Here is an 11397-nt window from a genome sequence, read left to right as displayed (position 1 = left end):
ATTTTCTGTCAGTCCTGGTTGGTTTTTGTTTTTAAATTTGTTGTTGTCCTTCTTTTGGTTGTGCAAGGAGGCACAGTGTGTCTACCTACACCTTCATCTTGGCTGGAAGTCGATGAGATGAATATTGACCAAATTTTTTATTCCCCACCAGATCTAGTTTTAAATAATGACTACTTATTAAGCACTCACTGTGTTCCAGAAACTGTGCTTTATATTAGTTACCTCCATTCATCAGAGTGACCCAGCAGTTTTTCTAGTTGAGAAAGATAAAATTCAGGAAGAAAAGTATCTGCACTAAGGTCAAACTCCTCAGTCATAGAGTTTGTGCCTTTCCTAATACACCACTCACTCTGACTTCACTGTGCCTCAGGACCCTCAGGGGCACTTGCTAACAATGTGTTCTTTGGCCCTATCTCACAGGGATTAAATAGCTTTAAACAGGTTCAAGTATTTCTCCCAAGCACTCCAGGTAAGTCTTATGCACATAGTTCAGAGACAACTTAGGAGAGTTTCCAAATTATACTGTTTCCTCAGTGCCAACATAGTAGATGCTTAAGAGAAAAGTACCAGGAGAGAAGAGAAAGGGAGTGAGGGAGGGAAGGAGGGGGGAAGGGGGGGGGAATAAAATCAGAAAAGTCAGCATTCATGCTGCTTGTCACTACCAGAACCAATAAGTAGAGACAAGGATTGAATCTTTTTGAGTGCTTTATTCAGATGCCAGCAATCTGAGAAGATGGAGGGTTATGTACCCTCAAAAATTATCTTAACATCTCATCTCAAGCCTACCTTTTTATAAGGAGAAGAAAGGATAGGTCTGGAGTTTGGAGCAAAGGCCAGTTGGATAAGAGTTGCAGTCCAGCAATGATTTTCCTTGTACTTCTTTATCTACTGACCAACAATTTTTTTATCCTTCTCCCCTTTTATTGGAAAACTATGAACAATTTATATATTTCTGCTTACATCACCACTATGTAGTCAGATTTATTTATTTGTTATTGCTGTTCAAGTACAGTTGCCTCCACTTCCCCCCAACACCTCCCCCACCCCATTCAGCCCCACCTCCCACCTTCAATCCTACCCTGCCTTTGGTTTGTTCATGGGTCCTTTATACATGTTCCTTGATGAACCTTCCCCTCTCCCCCCCGCCATTATCCCCTCATCCCCCTCCCATCTGATTATTGTCAGTTTATTCTTTATTTCAATGTCTCTGGTTATATTTTGCTTGCTTGTTTGTTTTGTTGACTAGGCTCCACTTATAGTTGACATCATATGGTATTTGTCTTTCACCAACTGGCTTGTTTCACTTAGGATAACATTATCCAGTTCCATCTATGCTGTCTCAAAGGGTAGGAGCTCCTTCTTTCTTTGGTTATATTTTCCTTGTTTGTTTTATTGATTAGGTTCCTGTTAAAGGTGAGATCATATGGTATTTGTCTTTTACCATCTGGCTTATTTTGCTTAGCATAATGCTTTCCAGTTTCATCCATGCTGTTGCAAAGGGTAGGACCTCCTTTTTTCTTTCTGCTGCATAGAATTTCATTGTGTAAATGTACCATAGTTTAGTTCTTTGATCCACTTATCTACTGATGAGCATTTAGGTTGCTTCCAGCACTTGGCTATTGTAAATAGTGTGCTATGAACACCGGGGTGCACAGGTTCCTTTGAACTGGTGTTTCAGGGTTCTTAGGGTATAATCTCAGCAGTGGAATTGCTGAGACAAAAGACAATTCTATTTTTAGTTTTTTGAGGAAATTTCATGCTGTTTTCCACAGTGGCTGCACCAGTCTGCATTCCCACAAACAGTACACTAGGGTTCCCTTTTCTCCACAGCCTCACCAGCACTTGCTGTTTGTTGCTTTGTATATGATGGTCATTCTGACCGGTATAAAGTAGTGTCTCATTATGGTTTTAATTTGTATCTCTCTGATGGCCAGTGATGCTGAGCACCCTTTCATATGTCTCTGGGCCCTCCGTGTGTTCTCCTTGGAGAAGTGCCTGTTCAGGTTCTTTGCCCATTTTTTAATTGGATTATTTGTCTTCCTGGAGTGGAGTTGTTTGAGTTATTTGTATATTTTGGAGATCATACCCTTGTCCAAGATATCAATGGCAAATATATTTTCCCATTGGCAAATATACTTTCCCAAAAGCATATTTTCAATTTACTGTTACTTTCTTCAGCCATGGAGAAGCTTTTTATTTTTATGAGATCCCATTTGTTTATACTTTCCTCTATGTCTCTTGCTCTAGGGGACATATCAGTGAAAATACTGCTATGTGGAATATCTGAGATTGAAAATATGAAACGCTTCATAAATTTGTGTGTCATCCTTGTGCAGGGGCCACACTAATCTTCTCTGTGTTATTCCAATTTTAATATATGTGCTGCCTAAGTGAGCACTGATCCACATTTTTTAATCTGCTTCATGGACATCCCCTCCCTGGAACACAATGGCTCAGATACTATCTCTATCACTTGCAGATCCCCTGGGGCACAAAGATTTAATTTCTCATTGATATTCTGGAGTCACGTGGTCATGCATTCCAGCTCCTGGAATAAGAGCTTTCCACATACATCAGTCACTTAAGCCTGTCAACTATGACTATAACTAAAATGTTTAACTCTTGAGTTCCCCTATCATTCCCCACTTCTGTTAGTTTTAATTATCTTACATATTTAAGATTAATTTAAAGAAACACAAACTAAAGCAACATAAAAGTGATAAGATTATTTTTAAATTATTTTACTGTTGAGTAAACAGTCCTTCCACATATTAGAAAGCATCTTGCCAGCAATTTGACATGAATAAAGACATGAGGTATGTTCATGGTGATGTTGCAATCCATCTAAAACAGTTTTTAATATAATTGACAAAAGTTGCACATCTCCCAGCTGGGGTTACATTAGCCTTTTGAAAGAAAATATTACCCTGTTCTTTAGAGTTATCATAGGTCCCCAATTATCTTCTCAGGGGAGTATAAATGCCTATAAGACATGAAATGAAAGTTTGTTTGACAGAGATCCCAGTCTACTTTCCTTCTAGTTGGCTTTCTAGGGATCCTGTCTTCCAAGTCTTGAGTGGCACCTTATCTCCAGGCTCAAAGGAATATAGCAGACCTGTTGGGGAGAGATTTCTAATACAGTTAAGGTCATTAACCACAGCTAAGGTCTGACTTAAATGTACACAGTTTTTTACTTTCACTTCTTGATCTGTATATATATATACATATATCCCCTGCCCCCAATCTTAGCCTGAAATGGCCTCCCACATCTCATAAGAACTCACTTGAATCCTATTTTGAGGAACCACCCTTATCCTAAATGTGACAATAGGTAAAATTTGATCCTAGTGGAGATGAGTTTCTTGACACAACTTGGTTATATTTTTCTTCAAGGTGTGATTCATCTTCTCTACCTTCCCAGAAGCCTGAGGTCTCCATACCATGTGGAGTCTCCACTTGATTCCATGTAATTTCTGAAGCAGGTCCATTATCATTCTGGATGCTGCTGGGTAGGTCAAATCGAGGGATTATTTCCTCCAGTAGGACTTTCATTACCTCTGAGGATTTCTCATTTCTATTAGAATAGGCATCTACCCAACCTGAAAATGTGTCAACAGAGACTAACAAATATTTCTGTCCTTAGACTCTTGCCATCTAGGTAAAGTCTATCTGACACTCCTCAAACAGGCAGTGCCCTTGGTATTGTTTCCCTCTTTTTTTCTGATAGAGATCTGTCTTAGGATTGTTCTTCTGGCACACATGCCTTTAGAAATTCCAGGGCCTGTGGGCCATGGTTTAATATAGGTGGTTCAACACCCCAGCTCTTAGCTTTCTCTAAGGCTGCAGTTGAATATTCAGGGTCAAATTCTGACAAGTCTAGAACAGGTACCAAATGTTCCTTTAGCAGCCTCTTTGCTGCTTAATCATACAGTTTGTTTGCTTTGACCACTTCAGTGTCTTCTTTCTGATGCTGAGGGCAGCACATAACTGCCACCTGTGAAGGTACCTCTAGTAATGTAAAATTTCTATTGCATGCTTAATTTTCTTTTTATTGGAACTTAGTAATTTTTTTTCCTTCCAGATACACATTTACTCTCTTTTAAATCAATTTTTCCAGGAAAAAACTTCAATTATTTCAGCACAGTCATGCATTAGCATGCCCAAGTCAGGTTCTAAAAAAAGGAAGATGGAATTTAACTTACAGTTTTAGATGCTTGGTACCTGCTCATTCTTCCAACAGTGAGCCACAAATTTCCCTTTGCTCCAGCAGGCTCAGCACTTGGTGGGGTGCATCAGTGGTGACAGGCTCTCCCAAGGAAAACTTTTCAGCATCCTATAAAAGCTCACAGGTGGCTGCCACAGCTCTCAAGCAGGCTGGCCATCCATAGGCAATGTGATCTAGTTTATTTGACAAGTCCATGAGACTCCCTTCATTAGGTTCAAGTAGGAACCCAAGAAACCTTACTGCTTGGGCCTTCTGTGCTGTTACTTAATAGGCACAAGATACCAGATGGTTCAAGGTAGCTATAGTATCAGCTAAATGATGCATCTACATGTTGCAATAGAGTTCTTCCTTCTAGTTTTAGATCTTTTAAGTCCTGACTCCCTCAAAAGCACGGGGGAGTACTTGAACTCTTGTCAGAAGACTGTCCAGCAGCTCTGAGTCCTGACCCAAGATTCTGGGTCCTGACATTCAAAAACAATCAGTGGTTGAGAGTCTTGGTCAGTTGGAATGCAAAGCATCTTTTAAGTCCAATACTGAATACCAGAGACTGTCCTTGAGTATAATGTTCTATACAATGTCATTTATGGCCCTTAAATCTTGTATAGTGTGTAGAGCAACAAGGCCAAATGAGTCCACATTCCTGAAACTTCTGAATTATTGGGCATATTCTTTTTAGGGTTTCCTTTCACAAAGCATACTGCCTACTGCTGGGAGTCTCTACTCCTTGTTTGAGATCAACTTTAACAGAGGAGGCTCACTTAGCCTTCCTTGGCTTTCAAGCAGCCCATGCAATGGGGTTTACCTGAGTCTCAATTTCTTTTGGCCAAGGTTGCTTTCCTCCTTCCCACTGTTTCATAAGGAACTGCCAGGCATGCTCTAGAGAAACCTGTAGGGGGAGCTGTTGTTCTTCTGGAGAGAAAGTGATTTAAGCATAGAGTTTTGACAACAAACCCCTTCCCAGCAGAGGAAAACTGTATCTCCCACAGCACATTCAAATGGCTTCAGGAATGACTGGCTTTGGGGGCCTCCAGAAATTCCATTTACAGTTGAGTTAGAGGTCTGTTGACCACAAAATATGTCACTCGGGCATCAGTTATAAATGTCTACAATTTGTCCCCCCACTGTTAGTTTTATCCAAGTCCTCAGACTCTAGCCTCCTTTTGCCTTGCTTGGGGCACCCATTTTTCCAGTGCCCTTTTCCCTTGCAATATGATTGCCCTGCCCCAGTACAGGCTTGTCACCCACCAAATTTGGTTCCCTGATGGGTTTGGGATGGAAAGACCAGTTCAGGTTTACCTCCTTCAGCTCCCTTGGCCGAGTAAGAAGGAGGACCCCGCCCTCAGGGCTGGAGGGTCCATGGGAACCTGGCCATGCTTGCAGCAGCCATCTGGTCCCTCTCTTCTGAGCTTCTGCTGTCTGCCACAAACAAATTTCCTTTTCTCTATCTAGACCCTTTTCCCATTTCCTTGATCATTGAGAAGACAACTCTAATTGCAGTACAGTACTGTAGTTTGAAGACCCACTCAACGGCCAGTGTTATCCTGAGTCCAGGTTACACATAAGCCAAGTACTATTAAAAACAACAAAACAAAAACACAAAACATTTTCTTAGGTTTGTAAGTCAATCTCTCAGCCATAATTTGCCCCAAAGAGCTGATTCCCAGAACAGAGGCTCCCCCACCCCAATTTTACCAGACAGAGCTCTGTAATATCACACAAACCAGAAGGCACCTTAATTCCTGATAACCTTTCTAAGTCATAACCTGAGACCGCAATTCCACCAGAAAGCACAGCGAATCAATCAAAAGTGAAGTCGATAGGGAATGCTGAGAATCAGGAGAGTCCCCAAGAGAAATCACTTGGTAGTTGCTAGGAAGTCTCCAAATCTGCACCCCAGGGCCTCCCAATCCAGGCAGCCAACAGGACTCCCCACCAAATATCTACACTTACTGGAGAGTCCCGAAGGCGTTCCACCAGAGCCATCAGAAAATGAAACCAGAAAAGGTGGCATTCGTGCTGCCTGTCTCTACTAGAACCAATAAAGAGAGACAAGGATTGAATCTTTACGGGCACTTTATTCAGATGCTGGCTATCTGAGAAGACTGCAGGTTATGCCTCAAAAACTATCTTAACATTTCATCTCAAGCCAAGCTTTTATAAGAAGAAGACGACAGGGTAGGTAAGGGTTTTGGGGTAAAGGTTAATCAATTAATAGTTGCAGTCTAGTGATGATTTTCCTAGTACTTCTTTATCTGTTGATCAACAATTTTTTTTTTACCTGTTTTATGGACATTCCCTCCCTCGAACACAATGGCTCAGATACCATCTCCACCACTTGCAGACCCCGTGGGGCACAAAGGCTGAGTTGCTTGTCAACCTTCTGGAGTCATGTAGGTCATATATTCCAGTTCTTATAATAACAGCTTTCCAAATGCATTAATTACTTAAGCTTATTAACTATATTACAGCTAAAATTTTAAATTCTTGAGTTCCTTTATCAGAAGGAAGGAGGGAAGGAAAGGAGGAAGGAGGAGAAGGAGGGAGGAAGAGTAGGAGGGTGGATCAAGGAGGAAGGAAAGAAACAGGACTTGTACTGAGGACTTGGACTTCAGTAATAATTGAGTAATAAAAATTTAGTAATGATTATTAATTGATCAGTAATTGAGATGACTATCACACAATAAAATATTAAGGGATATACTTCATATATCTGTAGGGCTTATTGTCAGCCTTTCTTTCTGATGTCAAAGAGGTAAAGTTGAAACCCTGAAGGTCAGGGATTTAGAGGCAGGAAGGGGCGAAGGCAGCAGTGAGAAGTAGATGGGAGAGTGTATCCTACTCGGAGCCACCAGAGTGAACCAGATGCCAGCAACAGAGGCATCCAGTTGCATAGACAGATCTCTTGAGCCCAAAGGTGGTTTCTTGTCCATGTACCCATCCTACTGAACTTGTTTTTTACACCCATGAATAAAACATCCATTAACACATAAAATACAGAAGCTCAAGGTTCTGATTCTAGTTGGCATTTCAGGTCTACTTTAAAAAAAATAATGGATTTTTCATTTTATTAATCCATCCATCAAGAAGGATTCCATACTTAAAAACAAGGTCTTAAGCAAAATGGCAAGAACAAAATAGATTTTGAGGTTAAATGACTCTTTCTGCACAAACAGGAGAAAACTCACTCTTAAGTTATTTATAATCATTGCCCCAAAATTTCTGTATTGAAAAAGTAATAATTACCAAGGCCCCAGTGGCGTATATATTTTATCTAGCCACATTTGTGGTCAATAAAGGAATCTGGACAGTCCCTCAGCATCTGTCCACTGCCAATGGCAGAACTGTATTGACAACAGGCCAAACCACATCTCTTCCTGTCTCCCCCTCCTCCTCATTTCTCTACCACCACCATAAATTGCCTGCAAACCCAGTGAAAACAGCTAAACAGGGACCCAGAGATATAACTTTTTTCCACCAAATACTTGGACACAACTGACGTGTGAAGGACTTACAAAATGTGTTTGTTGAATGAATGAATAAGTGAAAGAATTAATTAACCTAAAAACAGCCTGGGAATTCATGTGAATAATGCTACATAACAGGAAAAAGTCAAATGCTTGGCATTGACTCAGAAATTCTGTAGTAGTTGCTCAATAAATGAGTGTTAAATGACAGGGAATAAAGTATTCATTGAGACACTGACCCAGGTGAAGTATATTTATTCCAAACCCCGGTTGGATTTCAAAAATCCACCTATTACTAAGAAGCATCTGGTGTTTTTATTAAGAAAACAAATTCCCCAGTCTTCTGCCACGTAGATTCTGTTTCTGCAGATCAACTGCAAGATCTGGAAATCTGTATTTGCAAAATTCCTAAGTACTCTAGGGCCAAGGTATTAAGGCAGTTTGCTATTTTTCTCCAATTTAGTGGAGTCTGACATATTCATTCATTCAGCCAACATTTATTGAGTTTCTACTATGTACCAGGCACAGAGTTAAGTGCTGGGCACACAGCATGACCAGGCAAAACCAGGTCTCTGTTCTTGAGAGGTCACTCTGTGGAAGAGTTAAAACTCATCAGATGGAGTGAGATAACAACTCAGCACTTCTAAGACCAACACAAACAAAAACCACTTTGTCAAAACCAAGTTCAGTGGATGAGAAAAGGGAGAGGATAAACAGAAAGAAACCTCTCTAAAGAGGATTGAAATTAAAAGTTCAGGAAGATGCTGGAATTTGTTTCACTGCCTAGTTTCTTATCATCACCACACCCAGGGTGGTGGGAAGCATTCCAGTGGTTTGCTCAGGGTCATTTAAGTAATAATGGGGTTAAGACTAATGCTCCCGCCTGACCTCCAGAACAGGAATGTGTCTCTCCCTGGGGCCTGTGGGACTTGACTTACAAGAATTTCCAGGAAATAAATATTGTAATTACTGCAACAGATGAGTGAAGCTCTCTTGGCTTTCAGAGAGCCTTTGCTGTGAAGGTCTCCTCAGGGAGATTATGGACAACCCGGGGCCACGAGTGTTTCCATCTTTATCACAAGTCGAAAGTACAGGGTTATAGGGCTGAAGTACCAAACAGCACCAGTTTTGGAGTTAAGGGGAATGAACTGAAATTCTGGTTTCTTGACTTATTTATTGTGTTAGGCAAGGGAAGTCCTTGAGCCCGTTTTCTTGTCCCTCAGGCTCTTTGTGAGCATTATGTGACAGAATACATGTGAGTGCTTGGCAGAATTCCTGGGCCATAGAAGATGATCAACAAATCACTGCTATTGTTTTTTCCCTAGATGTGCAAAAAAGAACAGCAAAGATCTATGTGTCTATAAATGTCCATTTTGTGGCTGCCATCTTGACAAGCTCCCTACCTTTGGAAGCCTGGAGTTTCCACACCTATCTTCCAGGTTTTCCATATACAAGATATAGATATCTTGTATCTATATCTATACAAGATATAGATATCTTGTATATGGAAATATAGATATCTCTATTCCATTAAGATATCCTGATTCAAAGAGTGTTATGCACGCTGACGTAGTGGGTTTAATACCATCAAAGGAAAGACCTAGCTGGTGGGCGAATGTGGACTGTCGGTGTTAAGGATTAAATTACGAACAATATTGATTTTTTTTAACTAAGCAGAGAATATAAAGAGTATTGAGAGTGTTGGTGGATCAGAGAATTGAAACTTGGAGAAACAAAAAATTATTTCAGTAGGGGAAGGGACACCCAAGGAGCATGGATGGAAACCAAGGATGGAAACAATGGGGATATAAGGTGAGGAGAGTCCCAAAGGAAGACAAGGAGAAAAATTGGTCAAAAAGGGCACAACACCTCAATTAGGACCTTGGGCACTTTGACTATTACCTGAGTTTCACCCTGGCATTGAACCCTGCCATGCCAGGTATTCATTGGTTCATTCATTCATTCATTCATTCATTCAATAGGTATTTATTATGGATGTGACATGAAGCTGCTTATTATAGAATGTACAAATTCCTGCACTGGATTATCAGGCCAATTTGTGCAACGACTGACTTTGGGCAGGTTACTTTACCTCCATGCCTTAATTCAATAAAATGAGTGTAATAGTACTATTCACTGCATAAATACGTAGTAAGGATTAAATTAATACACATAAAGTGCTAAGAAGAGTGCCTTGAAAATGGTAAATTCTCAATTAATGTTAGCTGCTGCTTATTATTAACAGAAGGACATTTGCGTGTCAAATTAGGAATGATGTTTGTAGATTATAAATTATTTCTTTCGCCCCATCCCCCACCACACACACACTCTTCAGTTTAAGATCATGTGGTTTATAGTCAGCTCGGTTTTCCCAGACTTCAAAATTTCCTTTCCTTCTCCTATATGCCTCACACAAGATTCTTTTGTTTCACCTCATTCTCATTCCTGTCTCTCATTTTAGAACTCCTCATTTTGTTGAGTATTCATTTGATTCTGATACTTTTTGCTTTCTTGAATGAATCCTTGCTCCTCTTACACCTATTAATGAAGACAGTTTAAAAGACCCAGGTAGAAAGTATTCGATCAATTTTCTTTTCTTTTCCTTCACTCTCCTCATTTCTTCTAAAATGACTTTCTATCCTTGAGCTCTACAATAGAAGTTTAAAATGACTGGTTCATCATAAGGTGATTAATAGACTTTAACTCATTTGTAGGCCCCTAAACGGATGACTCCCGCAGGACTCAACACAGGATTTACTTATATCTGAGCTATGTCTACAATTTTTTTTTGACTCTTCCTGTCCCCATTTGTTCACCATAGAGGATGGAAATCTCATCAAATTCCTGCAGACCCCACAAGGGTATCATAAAGGTTAATGAGGCAATTTCCCAGCAGTTCTTTGAGTGCTGAGAGTGTACGAATATTATTATTGCAAGATTATTGAGGACTTTCAGTGCTTATAAAATAGCAGACTTTCCCCTCAGGCTCTTAGATTAGAATTCTTCATTTAAAATTTTCAGAATTTAGTGAATTCTGTTTCTTTCATCTTTAGTTTGTTAAGCATTGCATTGACATTTGGCGAGATGAAATTCTGCAAGTTTTAATGTAAATTAGAATATGTAAATACAATACTTATACATATTGATGTATGTGTGTAAATGCTTGTTTTTCTATATCACATTAGTGATTTCATATATGATGCCAAGAAATCCTCCCAGACAAAAGTGTCTGAAAGAGTAAATATTCAAGGCTTGAGAAAGGAACATTTAGCCATCCTACATGCTCAGTCTGACACTTGAATTGTCCCAAAGACATCACTGACAAATGTCCTCTCTATGCTTAAACATCTCCATTGACAGCTAGTTTCACTTAGTATAAACTTGCTAACATGTAGGGAATTCTTGCTTCTGCCAGGGAAGGGCTGTTTCATGTCGCTCCTTCTTCCATGAAATCTCCCGCTCTTCCTCCATCCTCATCCAGCGGGCCATCTTGCCACCAGCTTTGCTGAGGAAATTAGAGTGATCAGAAGAGAACTTCCACAATCTTCTGTCACCATACACTCTGCCTTCTCTCTGCTTTCTGTGGGCGGCTGGACTGTCTGTGCTCCTACCTAAGGCTCCATCGGTGGTGCTGTAGGACATGGCACCACCATTCTCTTTCCTGCCGTTTATATTATCCATTTCTCTCTCTCTACTGAATTATTCCTG

General features: G+C 40.2%; 1 non-coding gene across 1 annotated transcript; it reads right to left on the bottom strand.

Annotated features, from left to right (window-relative positions):
* Positions 1-2291: 2291 nt before the first annotated feature.
* On the bottom strand, positions 2292-2398 carry LOC119061446 (U6 spliceosomal RNA). Its single transcript, XR_005084783.1, has one exon. It is a non-coding gene; the product is annotated as a U6 spliceosomal RNA (small nuclear RNA).
* Between the last annotated feature and the right edge of the window lie 8999 nt (positions 2399-11397).

Source organism: Artibeus jamaicensis, unplaced genomic scaffold (genome assembly GCF_021234435.1).
Source record: "Artibeus jamaicensis isolate MK-2021 breed Jamaican fruit bat unplaced genomic scaffold, CSHL_Jam_final scaffold_3222, whole genome shotgun sequence".
NCBI lineage: Eukaryota > Metazoa > Chordata > Mammalia > Chiroptera > Phyllostomidae > Artibeus > Artibeus jamaicensis.
This window is presented reverse-complemented; position numbering and strand designations above follow the sequence as displayed.